Below are 18,236 nucleotides of genomic sequence, written 5' to 3'. Positions count from 1 at the left end.
TAAAAGAAGCCAGCTAAAACCCACCAAAATCAAGATGGCGGCAAAGTGACCTCTGGTCCCCATCATTGCTCATTATACACTAATTATAATGCATTAGCATACTAAAAGCCACTTCTACCAGCACCATGATAGTTTACAAATGCCATGGCAACATCAAGAAGTTACCCTATATGGTCTAAAAAGGGGAGGAACCCTTAGTTCTGGGATCTGGGAATTGCCCTGCCTTTCACAGAAAACTCATGAATAATCCAACCCTTATTTAGCATATAATGAAGAAATGGCCATAAAAATGAGCAACCAGCAGCCCTCGGGGCTGCTCTGCCTATGGAGTAGCCATTCATTATTCCCTTACTTTCTTACTAAATTTGCTTTCACTTTATGGACTCCCCTGAATTCTTTCTTGCTAGAGATCCAAGAATTCTCTCTGCAGGTCTGGATTGGGACTCCTTTCTAGTAACAACATGAGAAGCCAACTAGAGAGTTTTGAACAAAAGAGTGAAGTGATCTGACTTTAACATAGGAACCCAAATTAGGAGGATATTTATATTCCTGAGTAGAGAGGATGGAAATCCGGACGAGAATGGTAGCAGTAGAGGTGTTGAGAGGTGATCAGATTCTAGATATGTTTTGAGAGAAAAGCTGACAAAAGATGCTGATGGGTTTGATGTCGGCTGAAAGAGAGTCAAGAATTTTGGTCCAAGGAACATTAGTTTTAATGAAAAACTGAGTTGATACTTTTACACTATGACATAGCCTATGTAATTGCTTTGACACTGAAGTCAAAGATTTCTACCAAAAAGGATTTATTTCCTGTATAAAGCCTAATACATGCCACACTCCATGTCACTGGTTGGGACTGCCGTAACTGTCAATCAGATGAAGAGCAAGAAACCCTTGTTCTGTAATGATTATCAGACTTCAATACTATCTCTACCAAGGGCTCTACCAGATTATTATTTTTTCTTTTTTTGAGATAGGATCTGACTCTGTTTCCCAGGCTGGAGTGCAGTGGCATGAGCTCGGTTCCCTGCAGCCTACCCATCCCGGGCTCAAGTGATCCTCCCATCTTAGCCTCCTGAATGAACTGAAATGGAAGGGGGCATGTTCCTACTTTGTAGAATTTGGGACTGGGCAAAATGTGTTACCTCCTTAAACTAGCTGTTATGATTTTATTCTTTGTGAGTTAATTAGAATAAAGTCATTTTCTTCCAAAAAAAAAAAAATAGCTGGGATTCTAGGCATGCACCACCAGGCCCAGCTAATTTTTGTAGTTTTGTACAGACAGGGTTTCACCATGTTGCACAGGCTGGTCTTGAACTCCTCGACTGAAGTGATCCTCCCTCCTCAGCCTCCCAAAGTCCTGGGATTACAGGTGTGAGCCACCGTGCCCCACTCCTATCAGATATTTTGGATTTGTTCAAGGCACCAGGTTGTTCCCCAGACCCTGAGACATATTTGAGAATGAGGCAAGTAAAAGACCATCCCCACGTATTACATTACATAAATGTAATTCAAATGTTTGTTTGCATCATTCAAATGGTGCAATGTCCTTGCCGTCTTCTAGTGAGTCAGAGTCTTTCACTATGTAGAGTAAGAGAAGACTGTTGCATAGGGAATATGATTTGACAGACCCTCCTTGTAGGCAAACCTTGTCTAACCATCTAGATATGACTGAAGCCTTACTAACTCGGTTTCAGTCACAGCTGCAGCAGCTGCCTAAGGCATGCACTGCCAGGCCCAGCTAATTTTTGTACTTTTGTAGAGACAGGGTTTCACCATGTTGCCCAGGCTGGTCTTGAACTCCTGAACTGAAGCGATCCTCCCTCCTCAGCCTCCCAAAGTACTGGGATTACAGGCGTGAGCCACTTGTAATCATGCTTGGTTTGGAAATTCATTTGGGTTTAAGTTAGCAGACCGTGCTCTCTGTGGGTATGGGTAGCTGGGGACAGCAAAAGTAAAGGAAGGGAGGCAGGACTAACACCTCATTCATAGTTGTTCCTGAATATCAATCAGCTTCTAAAGCTTCAAAAGTCATGACCAACTTTATGAGTTCTTTAAACAAAGGGTCCTGGAACACATCTCTTCTACTGCCATTGTCATACCTGGGTCCTAAGAGATAGGATTCATTTAAGAAATACTGCCTGGGTATTTAAATTGATACTCACTATCCCGAGGCTAAAGATTCCGTGGTGAGCAGTGACTCATCCAACATGACACTCACAATCTGTCAGAAGGAACAAACAATAAACAAGTACATATGTTAATTCGATAATTTCCAAAAGCGATAAGGACTGAAAAACATAAAACAAGATGATGTGATAGAGTTCCTTTTGTGGGAGGGGAGAGGGTAGAGTGGAGAGGCTTCTTTAGACTGAATTAGCGGAGAGGTGACATTTGACATGAGCTTTGAAAAATGAAAAGGAATCCGTCATTTTAACTTAATAAGCATTGATTTAAAGTCTAGTGTGTGTAAACCTGGTGTTAAGTATTGGGAAGAGAGTACTGTGAGAAAAATACAAGGTGAAGAAGATATGGTCCTTGCCTTCTGAAAACAATCTCCAGTGAGGAAGACACACATACGTATTAGTAACCAAAATTCACAGAACTGCTATAGGAGAGGTATGAACAAAGTATTGAAGTAGGACGGAAAGAGAAAGATAGTTCTCTTTAAAGTATGTGAAGAGATTTGGGAGATGGGCTTGGCAATGAGAGTAATGACTATTGAGCCCTGTCTATCGTCAGCTACTGTGCTAATGGGATTTAAAGGAATTCTCTCACTTAATTTGGCCAACCCTAAAAGGCACATAGATGACCTGGGATTTGAGCCCAGTTCATCTAAGTATGGAATTCCTTCTTACAAAGATACTGCAGACCTTAAGATAATCTGCTTATTAGCTGTGTTTTTCTCTTTTCAACTCATTCTTTCTGTGTTATATATCAACTAGACAGCTCTCATCACTGTTTACTCTTTTTTTTTTTTTTTTTTTTTGAGACAGAGTCTAGCTCTGTCTCCCAGGCTGGAGTACAGTGGCATGATCTCAGCTCACTGCAACCTCCTCCTCCTGAGTTCAAGCGATTCTCATGCCTCAGCTCCCGAGTAGCAGGGACCGGCCATCACCCCTGGCTAAGTTTTGTATTTTTGGTAGAGAGGGGTTTCACCATGTTGGCCAGGCTGGTCTCAAACTCCTGACCTCAAGTAATCCCCCTGCCTTGGCCTCACAAATTGCTAGGATTACAGGTGTGAGCCACCGTGCCTGGCCTGTTTAGTCTTATTCATAGCATCATTCCCAAAATATGTGCACATAACAAAAACATTTAAAACTATGAGGGAAATCTTATAGTGCACCAAACTTAAGAATGCGTACGTTTTGTTTTGTTTTGTTTTGTTTGTTTGTTTGTTTGTTTCTTTTCGAGATGCAGTCTCAATCTATTGTCCAGGCTAGAGTGCAGTGGCACAGTCTCGGCTGACTGCAGCTTCCACCTCCTGGGTTCCAGCGATTCTCCTGTCTCAGCCTCCCCGGTAGCTGGGATTACAGGCATGCACCACCATGCCTGGCTAATTTTTGTAATTTTAGTAGAGAGGGGTTTTCCCCATTTTGGCCAGGCGGGTCTCAAATTCCCGACCTGAGATGATCTGCCCTCCTCAGCCTCCCAAAGTGCTAGGATTATAGGTGTGAGCCACTGCGCCCGACAAGTTTTTAGAATAAAGTATATTACTTGGTTTACTGTTTAAGAGAATTGTATTTTATTTAATCTAAAATTGATATCATAAAGTAAATGCATATGTTTAGACAAAAAGGGAAAGTGATTCACTTTTTAAATTCTTTCTGTAGACCATCAGGCTAAGTAAGTTGCAGCAAGTCCGTATATCCATAGAATCCACAAAGGATTCATAGCCTGGGCAGGGTGCTACTGGGTAGAATTGGGGCTCTTCCTGGAAAGCTAATGTGAGAGTTTTGGACTCAGGAAAATGCTTTTTTGGGAAAACAATATTATAGTTTGTATAATTTGTATTTGGAAATAAATAACATTCCCTTTGTTTTCTTTTGTCTTTTATGAAACAGCAATAATTTTATGACCCTGGAAATATAAGAACGTTGACATGTTGATTTGTTATTTTCTGTCTGTGGTAGATGACAGATGATCCTAAAAGTTACATTTTGCTCTCTTAGGCAGGGAGGCTGAGTTAAAACAATATCAAATCTTAAAAAGTGAGACACTAGGTATTAATTTTGATGGTCACTGGTTTAAATTTCCTTAGGTGCTAACTGTAATTCTTTCGAATCTTTTAAAATTTACATTTTCACAGAAATAAACTGAGGAACACAACTTGCATTCTTGGAAATTGGTGACCACTTCTAAAAATTGGCCATCTCAGCAGAAAGAACATAAACTGAATAGATTATCTATTTGACTACCTCACTTATGTAAGATTTATTCTTTGAAGCCATTTTGGGAAGTTTTTGTTTGTTTCCTTTACTTACTTCCTTCTTCAAAACCTGGGGTGGGGGGGAAAGATGATATGCTGACTGACAAACAGAGGTATAGATTTGACTCTCATTTGGCAGTTAACCTAGATACTGTTTTGGGAATATATATATATACACTCCCCCACACATGTATACACGTATGTACATACATACAGTAGATTTGATATTATATTATAGGAAATTAAAGAAATTTCCTACTATCCTTAAACATCTGAGCAGATATAGGCAAAGAGTTGCACTGATTAGAATTGGAGAGACAAGACCTGGCATGGTGACTCATGCTTGTTATCCAAGCACTTTGGGAGGCCGAGCTGGGTGGATTGTGAGGTCAGGAGATCGAGACCACCCTGGCTAACATAGTGAATCCCCGTCTCTACTAAAAAAATACAAAAAATTTAACCGGGTGTGGTGGCACGTGCCTGTAGTCCCAGCTACTTGGAAGGCTGAGTCAGGAGAATTGCTTGAACCCAGGAGACGGAGGTTGCAGTGAGCTGAGATCACGCCACTGCACTCCAGCATAGGCAACAGAGTGAGACTCCATCTCAAAAAAAAAGAAAAGAAAAAAAAAAAGAATTGGAGAGACATACAGATTGCTTGAATTATGTGGCTGATCCACCTACAGATGGTGACTTGGTCTTTAGTCACTGTAGCAGACTTTGAGTTTTTTTTTAAAAGGCAATTGCAGTGGTATCTCCTGTCTATATGTTCCTCTATAACCTTGCCACTACCCAAGAGGTTAGTCTGTGTCCCCTTCCTGGGCAAGCCGTTGTGATAGCTTTAGATAAGTTCATAAAACTGGCATGTGTATCCATTTGTTTTCATGGGGCATTCACCATGGAAACAGTGACTATGATGTGAAGTAGCCCAAGAAGTCCATAGAAAGACCAATGTGAAGAGGAACTGAGTCTCCTCGTTACTGTCACAGTTGAGCTGACAGCTGACAGCCAGCACCAATTTGCCAGGGACATGAATGAGCCATATTGAAAGTGGACCCTCCAGCTTCCAGTCAAGCCAACCCAGTTGAGGCGACATGAAGATGAGCTACCCAGCTTAGCCCAGATTGCAGAATTTTGAGTAAAGTAAATGACTGTTGTTGTTTCAAGTCCCTGTGTTATGGCATAGTTTGTTACAAGGCAATAGATAACTAATACAGTGACCTGATAGTTACATCAGAGCATGACTTTGGAAAATAACTTTCCTTTAAATCCCTGAATATGGCAACCAAGGAATATCAAGAAATTAAGTATTTCCTATGCAGGTAATATTATTGCAATCCCAATATTTTGACAATGTTAAAGTGTTAAAAATAATTTTTAGCTATATTCTAAAACTTCCACCTGAAACCACTCCTGACAGCTACAGGAGAATAGAAATCACCTAAAGTAAAAGAGATATATGGAGAAAAGACCCAGAGAACAGGCTCCCCAGGAACCCTGGTTTTCGAGGGTGGTATAGAGAAGATGAAGTCAGCAAAGTTGGTATAAAAAGAAACTGTGAAATAAGCAGAATGAGCAGAGTCTGTGGTACCTAAGAATCCAAGGGAATAAAGTATTTCTTTTTTCTTTTTTTCCCCCTTGGAGATTCTTGGTATGAGGAAGAGAGTATTTTAAGGATGAGGCATGTGTCAGAGCTGGGCATATTTTATTTTTATAAGAAGTGATAATTGAAAATTGGGATGTTGTATAGCTAATACTGTATGTTAGTAGAATGAAGGTAAAATCAAATTGATTTTACGTGTGAGGAATATTTTAAAAAGTAGCATATATACCTGCCATTTTAAAGTCTACACGTATAGTTGAGAAATACATTTTATGCATCATGGCACAGCAGTGATATGGAAGAGAATACAAGTAGACATAGGAATATATTATAGTTCAAAGACAATTAAGAACTATCTAAGTAAGATGGTTGGAGGTGGGGCTCAAGATGTAGGAGTCAGCATGGCATAGAACAGGATAGGAACAAAAGGATGGATGTATGCAAGAAATCCATGTAGATAGATAGCAATGAAGCCATAGGTGCTATAGTTATCACCAAGGATCAATATAGTAGCACAAAGGATAAAGATTTGCAGGGAATTGAAAAGCCTGTGGAAGATTACCTAATGAAAGATCTTTGAAGACATGGTAGATTTCTGTTCGAGTAGCTAAAAGAGTAAGGAAAACCTTGAAAGAATTGAAACTTGAAATATTACAAAGAGATAATCCATGATATCCAAAAGTAGTCTGAGTTAGTAAGAAATGCATTTTTCTAGAAATAGTTAATTTTAGCATTTCAATATCAAATATGTTTATCTGATATTACTAGAATTTTGTAATTCTATAGCTAGTGAAGCATCAAGTTTGAGTAGTACCAGGCCAAAGAGTTGTTCTTTTTTTTATAGCATAGCTTTATATGATCCAAACTTTCCACATAATAATTCAACCCTTTATTTTAATTGTACGTATGTAAGTTTTACAACCTTTCTATCTAGCCTTACTCCTATTTTTCCATTCTCTGTGAAAAAAAAATCAGAGAATATTAATTTTTCTAAGTCTTAAATTTTCCCATGTGTTCAATTCTTTTTTCTAGATGTCAGAACTAATCTTATTGTCCTTAAGTTTAGCTCAGAAGTGGGCTCTGATCCCATGACTTGTCTGGCCAAAGAAACTCCAAATCATTGGCTAACTTGCAAAAGATCAACAGATGTTACTGCTAACATAGTTTGTTAGTCTCCTGAGTCAAAAGGCATCCAATGGAGGCAGAATTAACAACATACTAGATTTCTAAACCAAAGCCTGATGCCAAAGAGAAAATAAACAACTCCTAAGAATGTGAAGAAACAAAAGTTGTTAGAGTAAAGGTTTATCCATACAATATTTTCCTTCAAGTTAAGTTCTAACATCTGAGGTACCCTATCATAGCTCCAGCAACCAAAGTGTCAATTCTTACCTGACATTGGCTTTTAGAATACTCACATCAGTACACCTGAAAGCCATAATTGCTTGAATGATTCAGATGATAGCCTAATTATTGTATTGATTAAGCCATTTTGTTTTGATTGATTTGAAGTCATACATTTTTAAGAGAGCATAAATTTTCTTTTGAAACAAGGTTGTAAGAGAAACCTTAGATTATTTGCTGTCTACCAACAAAAACCCTTCAGTGTTTGCAAAACTTACTGTACTATGCTACAGTGGGTGGTCAGCTGAATTGTAGGTTTTGTGGTTGTTTTACATATTTATCTTATTTATGAAATACATATATTATCAGAATACATTTTTGGTATTAAAAGCAATTATGTGGCACAAAGGTTTTAAGAACTAGCTGAAGGGTGCTGAAGAACAACATAAATGGGACCATATCTTTCTGAGTTGGTGGAAAATGAAAGCTGTATTTTGTTACCTAGGGTTTTCCATTGCCTCAAAGGTCACTCTTATCTGTGACTCCAACTCTATGTTTCGTAACTCTGGGATATTTACTGGAGGTTAAATATAACCACCCACTAGAATTTCTTATAGTTATCTTTACCTTTTCCATCTAAAATAATCTTCTAAAATATAAGTACAGGCGAGGCATGGTGGCTCACGCCTGTAATCCCAGCACTTTGGGAGGCCAGGGTGGGCGGATCACGAGGTCAGGAGTTTGAGACCAGCCTGGCCAACATAGTGAAACCCCATCTGTACTAAAAATGCAAAAATCAGCCAGGCATGGTGGTGTGGGCCTGTAGTCCCAGCTACTCTGGGGGCTAAGGCAAGAGAATCACTTGAATCCGGGAGACAGAGGTTACATGAGCCAAGACTGTGCCACTGCACTCCAGCCTGGGCAACAGAGCGAGACTGCATCTCAAAAAATAATAATAATAAAATAAGTGCAGAACATCCTCACTTAAAGGTATAACCTATGTAACATAATTTTATACTTTATGATTAAATTTAATAATTTAAAATTGCTTTAATGATTTAAACTTTACATTGAACATTAATTCTAATTGCAAAAAATGGCATATGGAATATAGATCACTTCTCTTCAAATAACTAATGTTAATCCAGGTGCTCTCAGAAGCAGATGTCAAGACAGCATTAAGCAGTCAAGTATTTTAATGCTGGTGTGAAGTGAAATGGCTGTGTTAATAAAAACCAGGGAGGGAGCTAGAAAAGGCTGGGAGACAGATTAGACCAGGATGCAAGTCTGACCCCAGGCGAAGGAGAGAAGAAAAGATTGGATAGAGGAAGACTGAGTGGCAGCTGTCTACACTGCAGCACAGTCAACAGAAGGTTCAGCAAAGCCATTGTTGAGTTCTGGAGCTAACGTTGGCTAACAAAGGAATTCACTGTCTTCTTAGGAACTGATCTGCCTTACTATTTCCACAAAAACTAGTCATCAGCAAGAAGCTGCCTGTGGGGTGCACGTTCTCAGGTCAGACGGTAAGGTGGGTTTGAAGTTCAGTCCCTGGGCCCTCAGTTCACGTACTTTCCCAGTGTTACAGATGTGTTGGGCATAGGCTTAGGACTTCCACAGCCACCAAGTCAGTATCTCCAAACTTGGCCTCACTTCTGATTTCTGCTTCTAAGCTGGTTCAACTTTCTACTGGAGAACTCAATCTGGATGATCTTTTGACCCCTCAAATTCAGTAATTCTTTGCATTCCAAAATAAGCATAGCAGTTCAGTCCTAACTCATGCCACCGTTATCTCAAATACCAAGGGAAATTTTTACCTCTTCTCTCCATTTTTTTCCCCCAGATCCAAATAACTAGTGAATTCTTTTGATTCAGTCTCTACCCCATCTTTTCCTTCTGCTCATTCTATGGGTTTTCAATGCACCTGCTCTAGTTTAGACTCTCACTACCTTTACGGCACATTATCTGCACTATTGGCCTCTGTACAGGTGTCCCCACCTGCCAACTCTCTCCTCTCTAATTCACTTAAAGTACTGTTGCCAGATTAATCCTTTTTGAAGGGCAGTGTGATTATATTATTTCTGTTCTACAAAAAATCAAAGAAACCTTTGAAGGCTCCCAATTTCTTACAAAATACACTTCTGTATCCATACCTTGTCATTCAAGGGGCACCACAACCTGGCTCCAGTCGAGCTTTTTAATTTTACCTCCTAAAATTCCTTTTACACACACTGATTTTAGTCTTCTGAGTTACAGCAGGAACGTAATTATGCTCTGAACTTTCCTACCTTTGAGACATTTCCTCAGAGACCTGCTTTTATTTTCTCAGTCAGTTCTATCTCTGTTACTTCCAGACCATCAACCACAGTCCAGCTCAAACGTTACTTTGAGATCTTTCACCAAATCCCCTAACCAGAAATACCCTATTAGCTGACATTTGCTGGTATGTAAGTTATACCTCGTGTTTATAATGAAATTCGTTTATGGGAGTGGGGAAGAGTGCACATTATCAAACATGTATTGAAATTGGTATTGTGAGGGAAAATGTAGTATTTGGCTCATGTAAATACTGAATACTGCAATGTAGCAGGAAGGCATATGTTCCAAATATGCAAAACTTTTAACCTTTAACCCTGAAAAATGGAAATTACAAATTTCAAAAGCAATGTTTTGTTGTCACTGAACACTGATACATAGCAGGAAGCTAACCAGCAAATTCACCAGTAATTGGAGGTCATATAATACAGTGAAGCAAATGCCACTACAGTATTTCCCTGAGTAGTTTAAATGCCAAGCCACAATATGAAATAAATGTGGCTGAATTATTGTACAGATAGCCAAAGTACATACAGAAAAAAATATTTCATTAAGAACCAGAAGTATAAAGCAAAGGCAAACAAATTTTAATATCATATTTATGCATGAAGCAAGTATTTGCTGAATATTAGTACCTGGCACAAAACCATAAAGGTGTAAATAAATACATTAGCTTGTATATGACGTTACAATAATGCCTTTGTTGCATTTAGCTATGTTTATCAGTCATAAATTTAAATATGGAATGTTTGAGGAATAACTTCAACACCACATTGCATCAGCTTTGTGGTCTGTAGGGTTTTTTGTTTGTTTGTTTATTTTTTGAGATGGAGTCTCGCTCTGTGGCCCAGGCTGGAGTGCAGTGGCACGATCTCGGCTCACTGCAACCTCTGGCTCAGAGGTTCAAGCAATTCTCCTACCTCAGCCTCCTGAGTAGCTGGGACTACAGGTACTCACCACCACACCTGGCTAACTTTGTGTGTTTTTAGTAGAGATGGAGTTTCACCATGTTGGCCAGGCTGGTCTCAAACTCCTAACCTCAGGTGATCCACCGCCTGCCTTCCAAAGTGCTGGGATTACAGAAGTGAGCCACTGTGCCAGGCCTAAAAGTTTTTTTTTTTTTTTTTTTTTTAAGTATAACACATTCTTGCTTGACTGAATATTGAACTGTTCCTCCATTCAAAAGGAAACATACTTGCTGAAAAATTTAAATATCGGTTATGATAAGCACATGATCAACATTAAACAGCTCACTGTCTTAAAAAATTTGTTTTGTAAAGGATACATTTATCTCCATGGGGCCATAAATAAAGTTTTTTCATGAGTGAAAATTCTGAGACAGCCTATCCTATCCTGTCTCTTATAATCACAAACTTGAAAAAGTACCTTTTTTCATTATTCAAATGTGTTTCTAATGAAAAAGAAACATTTCCTTTACAAGACACCTTTCTGTAATGCCCAAAAGTCGGTTATAACCCTGCTGAAATCAGCCTGTAGTACACTGAATCTTTCTTCACTATCAAAGAGTAAGTTTATATGCATCTGTTTCATTCATAATACTTGGGATCTTGAAATTGTCAAGATCACTTATAAATTTTAATAGCTAAGGAACTAAAATGGTGTCTGTGAGTGGGACTGTTTATTTTTACAAGTGATATAAAACCATCCCTGGCATCATACAAACAGGTCTCAACTAAGAGCAGTTTGATGCCTAACTTTGTTTTTTGTTTTGTTTTTTAACAGACAGGGTCTCACTTTGTCACCCAGGCAGGAATGCAGTGGTACCTTCTTAGCTCACTGTAACCTCAAATTCCTGGGCTCAAGCAATCCTCCCACCTCAGTCTCCTGAGTAGCTGGGCCTACAGGCCTGAACCACCACATTTACCTAATTAAAAAAAAATTTTTTTTTTTTTTTGTAGATGTAGAGTCTTGTTCTGTTGCCCAGGCTAGTCTTGAACTCCTGGCCTCAAGACATCCTCCCACCTTGGCCTCCCAAAGTGCTGGGATTACAGTTGTAGGCCACTGTGCCCAGCTCAAACCTTCTCTTCAAGCAGAAAGTGAGAAGCTTTAAGCTACAGGAGAATTTCTAAATTTCAGACAACACATGTTTACATTGGAATGTATCCCAAAACCTTGTAACCAATGCTCAAATTATCTATGATACATAGGCCAGAATTTAAACATTTGAATTCTCAACACAGATATCATCTTCTATACATGACAAACAGATTTACAGCTGCCAAGTCTATGAGTCAGTCATGAGATAATTTGTTGAACCCTTTCCCATGATCTCAGTATCCTTAGCCTTTAGTGAGTAAAAGACTGGGAAGTTGGAGAAATAGCAATATTGTCAACTAATTTAAAAGATTAAATATTACATTTCTGCCTTTTAAGAACCAGAATAAAAACTTGAGCTCTTTTTATTCCAATTCTAAGACATGTAGATAAAGTTTAGTGATTTATTTTCTTTATTTTGATCCCTGGATTTTCACAGATGTTCAAGGGATGGTTTGACAGTGCTGTATTTCAATAGATTACTGCATAGTATTTTTTGTTTAACTTGTTCTGGATGGTGCACACTTTTTCTTGCAAATGTTATCAGATCACTTTGACAATGATGGAAGAAGAAATTTTGTATTTCAGAAGTCCTGCGGGAAAAAAAGTCCTGCAAATATATAGTATCTTCTATATTCCAGGCATTGTACTGAATATTTTCACGATTTAATTGAAATGAACTCAACTTATATCACAAATGAGAAGTATATATGTTTTCTATTGCTGTGTAACAAATTAAGCAAACTACTATGAAGTTAGCAACTTAGAGAACACCACCCACTTATTAGTGCACTGTTCTATAGGTCAAAAGTCTGGGCACAGTGTGACTAGATTCTCTGTTCAGGGTCTCACATAGCTAAAATCAAGGTATCTCATGGACCTCAGAGTCCTTTTCCAAGCAAAAATCTATTTCCTATGGTTATAGAGATGAGGCCTGAGTTTCTTTACTGGCTGTTAGCAAGGGGCAGTTCTCAGCTCACAAAGACTTTCTGCATTCTTTGCCACAAGACCCCCTCGATCTTAAAGCCAGCAATGGAGAATCTCCTATGTATTGAATACTCCTCACACATCAAATCTCTCCAGGAAGGTCCCAGTCCCTTTCAAAGGCTCAGCTCATTAGGTTAGGCCAGCATAGGACAGTCTCTCTATCTTAAGGTCAACTCATTTGATAATTTAATGGCATCTACGAAGTTCCTTCATGGTAGCACCTAAATTAGTGTTTGATGGAATAACTGGGAGAAGAAGTGTGTATGCTAGGGTGGGGAATCTTAGGAACTATCTTAGAATTTTGCCTATCACAGTCTCACAAGTCTGCAATCAAAGTGTTGGTGAGGCTGTGTTCTCAAATGGAGACTTCACTGGAGGAGAATCTGCTTCCAAGCTCATTCAGGTCATTTTCTTGCGTCATGTGACTGAGGACCTTGGCTTTCTCTTGACTGTTGACTAGAAGCCACTTTCCAGTCCTACAGGTTGCCTGTTGCTCACTCTCTCCCATGTAACACGCTCCATAGACAGTTCACAACATAGTTGTTTGCTCCATTGTTTTTTAAGAGATGGCATCTCAATAGATTTTCTAAGCTGGTTTCCAACTTTTGGGCTCAGGCAATTCCCTTGCCTTGGCCTCCTGAGTAACTGGGATTATGGGACTATAGGCACATGCTACTGTGCCTGGTTAGTTGTTTGCTTCTTGAAGGCCAGCAAGAAAGGCTCTTTCTCCAGTCTACTAAGACTGGATCTTACATAATGTAACCTAATCACAACAGTGGCATCCTCTCATTTTTGTGGTACTCTGTTGGCTTGGAGCAAATTATAATATTCCAAATTCAAGGGACAGATATCATACCAGAGTGTGACTCACCAAGGGTCAACTTCTGATGTGTCTGCTACAAAAAGTCTGTGCTTAGAACAACTGGGGAAGAAGTTTATATCAAAGTGATTTTCAGGAGTTTTTTTTTTTTTCAGAGTTCAGTGAAGAGGGCATTTGCCTGGGAGGCAGTGTTAGGTATACTGACTGTGTAATAGCTGCCACCAAGATGTCAACCCAAATGGTTGAAAGGGTATCCCGTCTTCAAATGCCAGATCTGATATCATACTGCTTGAGGTTGAATTCCACTCTGTTATGGATTATTGACAATGCAACATTACTTCTCTGTGCCTCAGTTTCCTCTTCTATAAAATGAAGATTATAGTACCCCACTGAAGGGTCAACATGAGGATTAAGGAGACATCATTTAAAATGGAGCCTGATATACAGTAAGCTCTCACAAAGCATTAGACGTTATTTTTATTATTTCTTATTTCCCTGTTGATGATCTGTATTGCATCTGTCATTCATGAATTTATCTAAGTCTATTTTTTTTTTGAGACGGAGTCTCGCTCTGTCGCCCAGGCTGTAGTGCAGTGGCGCGATCTCGGCTCACTGCAACCTCCGCCTCCCAGGCTCACACCATTCTCCTGCCTCAGCCTCCTGAGCAGCTGGGGCTACAGGCGCCCGCCACCACGCCCAGCTAATTTTTTTGTATTTTTAGTAGAGACGGGGTTTCACCGTGTTTGCCAGGTCGGTCTCGATCTCCTGACCTCGTGATCCACCCGCCTCGGCCTCCCAAAGTGCTGAGATTACAGGCATGAGCCACCACGCCCGGCCTCTAAGTCTATTCTTAAACTTGTGTATTTATGTATTTTTCTTTTTTATATAAAGCAGCTTTATTAAGAAATAATTGATATGTTAAAAATCTTGCACATGATTAATGTACTCTGTTTGATGAGTTTGGACATATGCATATGCTCTTGATACCATCACCACAATAAAAGTAAAAAAAAATACCAATGACCTCCAAAAGTTTCTTTGCATCTGTGTGTGTGTGTGTGTATAGGGTAAAACATTTAACATAGGATCGACCCTCTTAACAAATTTTTAAGTGCACAACACCATGTCATTAACATCAGGCACTTTGTTGTACAGAAGATCTCTAGAATATATTCATCTTCCAAAGCTGAAACTTCATACTCACTGAGCAACAACTCTCCATTTCCATCTCCCCACAGCCCCTGGCAGCCACCATTCTATTTTCTGCTTCTATGAGTTTGATTATTTTAGACACCTCATTTAAGTGGAATCATGCAGTATTTGGCCTTCTGTGAGTGGCTTATTTCACCCAGCACAGTGTCCTCTGGGCTCATCCATGTTGTGTCTTTCTTGATGTGAGGATTTTAGTGTAATCTTCTCCAACCTTTTCAACTTTAGGAGCTCTTCCTTACTTCTTTTCATGGATTTGGTGAGGTAGTCAGTATTTATTCCATGTTCACATGCTATGATACTGATTGTACTTTCTCAAACATTTTTAAATTCCAGACAATCAATAAGTCTCCTGAAGGAAGTGTAATTTAATATAAATTTCCTTTAATGTATTTTAATTATATGTATCTTATTCTTAACCAAAGCAGAGTTAAGGGGTAATGAAATCTTATGAATATTGGTTACTATGTATTTTATATAATATAATATAATATATATGATTATATGTTATATAATATTAATATAATATATACATATATGTGTATACATTTATGTGTATATATTGTTATACATATATATACACATTATGTGTGTACATGTTTGTATATATTATATTAATGTAATGGAATACATACATAGATGTATATATGTACGTGTGTGTATGGATATCTATATATAGTTTGTAGTGGTGAGAGAAGAGCAACATCTTGGGAACTTACACAACCTGTAGGTTGGAGGGAAGCTGACTTAAATTTACTGAATTGAGTAGCACCAATTTTGTGCTCAGCTCTATACCAAGCTTTATACAGAAACAAAAAGGAGACAAGCTTCATTTCCTATGCTGAGGCTCACAGTGTTGCTAGGGAAACAAGGCTCATACATATTAACAGACATAATCTAAGATGGCATAGGATTGCATCAAAATTAGTTAAATGACTATAAAGATATAAGTGACATGGGAGCTCCAAGGAGGGAGGACAGGCTGGAAAAAACTTGCTAGAGAGCCTTCAGATAAGTTTGGATTGGGTAGGATTCAGAGATGTAGGAAATAATGAAAGAGGCTTGGTGTGGTGCTCATGCCTATAATCCCAGCACTTTGGGAGGTTGAGGCAGGAGGATAGCTTGAGTCTAGGAGTTTAAGACCAGCCTGGGAAACATGGCAAAACTCTGTCTTTACAAAAAATACAAAAATTAACCAGGCATGATAGTGCACACCTGTAGTCCCAGCTACTGGGCAGGCTGAGGTGGGAGGATCACTTGAGCCCAGGAGGCGGAGGTTTCAGTGAGCCAAGATCACACAACCGCACTCCAATGTGGGTGACAGACTAAGAAAAAAAAAAGGAAAAGAAAAAGGAGAAAGAAACATTCAAAGATGGGAAATCTTTTTAACACATATTTGTTTTTAGGACTATCCCAACCTTTCACAAGACAGTGAGGAGGGTAAATGAATGATTTGTGTTAGGGAGAGAGTTGTAAGGCATTTACTTGACTTAATCATTATGAGGTTACCACTGCTCTCATTTTGTCCAGTAGATTTTAGGGTAATGGGGATTAAAATATCCACGTGAAACAAGGAAAACAAAATGCCAACATCTGAAGTATGATCAATGTCAGAGTGCAAGGTGTTAACATAGGATCCAGTTTTCTAGTTTGTTTGTTTTAAACAAAAAATAAATCCTACCAAGAATTTTAGAAATGATTTTATCTTAAAAAATTGCAGCTAGCCTTACGGGTAATTGCAAATGAGTATTAGAGACAACAAAAGAGGATATTAATTTCCCATCTAATTACCAGATATCAAAAGGTATAAAATGCTTCATCTTATCTTACAATTATGTATGCTGAAAAAGTACTTTTTGGTCTACACTGTCTTTTGAGTCCCACAGTAAGTCTACAAGTGGAAAGCATGATTTCTACATAGCTACGTTCTATTGTAGTAACGTATCTGCAAAATTATATTTCACTATATGTAATGGGACAATGTATCTTAACTGGCTATTTACAAATTGCATTACATCATACAAGGCAATATTATCAGTTGAGAATGATAGTAATTGAATGTCATAATTCAATCATTTATGACCTTATCATTTCTCAGACTCTCTTACGAACCAATTTTCTACAATGAACTATTGCACTGAATTGAAAGACAGAGATTCTCATAAGCTGAAATCTACTTCTCTCAGCTATAAATTCTTTGGCTAGTAAATATAAGCTCATCTTATGTGCATACAGTAAGGCACTACTGTTCTATTAAGCTATTTTAGTACATCTTGAATGTGTTTTCTTTCTAACTGAAAAAAGAATTGTGCTCGTAAATTCTCCCTGAACTCCTCAAAGCCACAGTGAACACTGCCTACAGAGAATCTATTCTGTAGATACCCTGGGATCAATATTGATTGTGACATTAAATAAATGGGTTTGATCTTCTCTTTTAAATACTCAAGGCTACAAGCAATGTAATCTCAAAGTAACAGAGGAAAAATAGGCACAGGGATAGGAAGTCTAGGCTTATATCTCATTGCACCAGAAAAATAGCCCAATTGTCATTTGAAACCTCTATCTATTCTCATGTCAGCTCTCATATTCACTTTAAATACGACTAGATGTCTTAAACCTGAGGGCTTCCTGATTTTTTTCGTGAAGGTTGTACATTACTCAGGGGCACATGACTAGTGGCAGGTAGGTTTAAATTCAGCTCACACTTGTCTTGCCAATCTCTATGCCTGCTTGGGCCTGTATCTGTTTGAATAAAGGAGTATCTTTTTTTCTCCTTCACATAAAGGCTCTGTATGGATTGGTTCTGTCCCTACTAAAGAACACCCTGCTGGCTCCCAAAGCAAATACATTAGCTCTGCCTGGAGGATCTTGAACAACTGTGATACATGTCTTCACTATGATACTCTAGCTAAAACTGTCTTTCTCTGTGTGAAGAAGAAATTTCTCAATTCTTATTCAAGGCAATTCTCAACTTCCATTAACAGGGAAGAAAAGAGAAATTATCCCAACTTCATAAAAAGGCTATTGTTTATGTTAATTCTCTCTTTCTCTCATAAAACTAAAAAAAAAGTTTAGCTCCAAGACAGAAGATGATGTCATTAGTCCCTTACGTGAATTCTCATCACCTGCTAAATGGTTCTACTGACTCCCAGACACACTTTGTTAACTCCATAGTTGACAGTTTTATTCGGTCTCAGGAAATTCTCCTTTACTTTCTCTGTGTTTCAAAATCTGCCTACCCCGACCACTACCATTTTTCAAAGCTCAGGGCAAATTCTACCTCATCCAAGAACCATTTCATTTTTGCTTCTTCAATTCTATAATGTTCCTTCGCCCTCTCTGCTCGTCTCCATAACACACACCCAAGCTGTAGCAAAAGACCATGCATCATACATCTCAGAGCACAACATCGTGTATGTAGGGGTGGCAGCAGCAGCCTCAGTAGGAAGAGAGATTAGGAGAAGAGGCAAAGTTGGCAG

At 38.7% G+C, this 18,236-nt stretch overlaps 1 long non-coding RNA gene across 1 annotated transcript in view; it reads left to right on the top strand.

The window, feature by feature from the left end:
• The window catches only part of LOC111552113, a 52,568-nt gene that overhangs the window by 32,600 nt on the left and 1,732 nt on the right, over positions 1-18,236 (top strand). The window lies entirely within an intron of this gene.

Source organism: Piliocolobus tephrosceles, chromosome 10 (assembly GCF_002776525.5).
Source record: "Piliocolobus tephrosceles isolate RC106 chromosome 10, ASM277652v3, whole genome shotgun sequence".
In the NCBI taxonomy this organism is placed as follows: Eukaryota; Metazoa; Chordata; class Mammalia; order Primates; family Cercopithecidae; genus Piliocolobus; species Piliocolobus tephrosceles.
This window is presented reverse-complemented; position numbering and strand designations above follow the sequence as displayed.